The 2,460-nt window shown below is 47.3% G+C and overlaps 1 pseudogene; it reads left to right on the forward strand.

Annotated features, from left to right (window-relative positions):
* Nucleotides 1-212: 212 nt before the first annotated feature.
* On the forward strand, nucleotides 213-1,158 carry LOC123362139 (annotated as a pseudogene).
* Nucleotides 1,159-2,460: the final 1,302 nt, after the last annotated feature.

A 2,460-nucleotide genomic window follows, 5' to 3' on the forward strand; every position in this document is an offset into this window, starting at 1 on the left:
TCAGTGTGTGAAAAGCAATCAATCTGCTTCACCCATGAGAACAGCCTCCAGTAGTGCATGTTGTGTCTCATGTTAACATTGTCTCTCTGTCTAGGCATTTGTACTGCGACCATCACCCTAGAGCCTGGGCACATACAGGAAGTCAGAGGAACGTACGGTACATGCACTAGACACCGTTCTGCCTCAGAGTTGGACACCTTCTCCTCTACTCCATGTCAGATTCCAACACAACTGACTTCACCAACCCCTCCACCTTCATCCTGCTGGGCATTCCTGGCCTGGAGACAGCCCATGTCTGGATCTCCATCCCCTTCTGCACCATTTATGCCATAGCTGTCATGGGGAACTTCAACATCCTCTTCATTGTCAAGAGGGAGCTGAGCCTCCATAAGCCCATGTGCTATTTCCTCTGGATGCTGGCTGTCACTGATCTTTTACTATCTACATCAACTGTTCCAAAAACGCTGAGCATCTTCTGGTTCAGTTCCAGGGAGATAGATTTCAGTGCCTGCCTCACCCAGATGTACTTCGTTCAGTGCTTCTCAGTGATGGCGTCTGGAATCCTTGTGGCCATGGGTTTTGATCGCTATGTGGCTATCTGCCATCCCCTGAGATATTCCACCATCCTGACAAACGCTGTGGTGGCCAAGATCGGCCTGGCCGTGGTGCTGTGCAGTGGTTTGCTTGTATTGCCCAATCCTATCCTGGCGAGGCAGTGGCCATATTGCAGAACCAACATCATCCCCCACACGTACTGTGAGGGCATAGCTGTGTTGAAGGTTGCATGTGCTGACATACGGGTCAGTAGTTACTATGCCCTCTCTGTGGCATTCTTGGTGACCGGTGTGGATGTTTCTTTTATCTCTGTGTCCTATATCCAGATCCTCAGGGCCATCTTCAGTCTTCCCACAGGACGTCCAGCTCAAGGCTTTTAGGACCTGTGGCTCCCACCTCTTTGTCTTCTTAACATTTTGCATCCCATCTTTGTTCTCCATCATCACGCACCGGTTTGGCCAGAATGTCCCCCTGCACTCCCATGTTCTCATTACTAACATGTACCTCCTGAGGCCTCCCATGCTGAACCCCATCATCTATGGGGTGATGACCAAACAGATCAGAAACAGGTTGCTCTGGTTCTTCACTCATAAAGGGACCTAAAGTTCTCTCCTGGTGCTCTGGCTCTCATACTGAGCTCCATGCAGAGCTGGCTGGTGCATGGTACCGCACCCTCTTCCCTGAATCACTGACTGGACAGTCAAAGAGACATTAAATCTTGTCCTGATCTTAGTGTTCAGTGTCAGCGTTAGAACCTGGAGAATTGGTCTATGTAGAGCTCACTGGTTGCCACCTTTCTTATTGCTGGTAATGGACCCTCAAATCCCCATGCCGTACCCCCACCTCTTCTGCCAAGGTTCTGTCCCTGTGCCTCCTCTTTCCATCATATTTTGCTCCTCTACTCCATACCCTCGTCACACACTGGATCATTTTCACCTCTCTTACCCACCCCCAGCTGCAAGGGAGTTGTTTCAGATTTCAGTCGGGGTGACCACCGTAACGGTGATTCCTGGGGCTACTTAGAGTCTTGAAAACTCTATTTTTTTGGCAGATAACTCAGCAAAATTTGTGGCAGGAGCACTGTATCTAATTCTAATATAAAAGAGAGAAGATTAAATAAATACTAGACCCACTTCACTGTAATACTAACGTGTTCTCACATCTTGTGACCAGTCACATGAGGGACACTGGTTAGGTTTAATATTTATATCTATATACTCTTGTTTATTAGCCAGTCTGCCCATCCCTCAATGCACCAGCCCCTTTTCATGAGCAGATTTCCCTTTACAGAAAGGTAGATTTTAAGGGGCTATAAGTAATAAGTGTACAGATCAATGTAGATTCCTCAAGAAATAAAACAAAATCGCAATCTGAGTTCTGTAAACTAGACAGGATTTGAATCAAGCCATGTCTCACCCAAATGGTACAAGTATCAGAGGGGTAGCCGTGTTAGTCTGGTTCTGTAGAAGCAGCAAAGAATCCTGTGGCACCTTGTAGACTAACAGACGTTTTGCAGCATGAGCTTTCGTGGGTGAATACCCACTTCGTCGGATGCAAACAGTTTTCCAATCCTCCATACACAGGCTGGGATTTCTCCTTTCCAGTCTGGGACCACCTGTCCAGTCAGAGTCTTTCATAGTGTTGCTCCCTGGATGGAAATTAATTTTTTACAAGCAAAAGCCCCCAGTACCGTTAGTGGGAAAGTTCAGGCACAAGAGGTAGTCCAGTTTTTCATGAGCTGGTCACACGTCCTTTCATGCAGCGGGCAGCAGGTTTAAAACAAATAAAAGGAAGTTCTTCTTCACGCAGCGCACAGTCAACTTGTGGAACTCCTTACCTGAGGAGGTTGTGAAGGCTAGGACTATAACAATGTTTAAAAGGGAACTGGATAAAATCATGGTGGCT

The sequence above is a fragment of the Mauremys mutica genome, chromosome 1 (assembly GCF_020497125.1).
Source record: "Mauremys mutica isolate MM-2020 ecotype Southern chromosome 1, ASM2049712v1, whole genome shotgun sequence".
Lineage (NCBI taxonomy): Eukaryota > Metazoa > Chordata > Testudines > Geoemydidae > Mauremys > Mauremys mutica.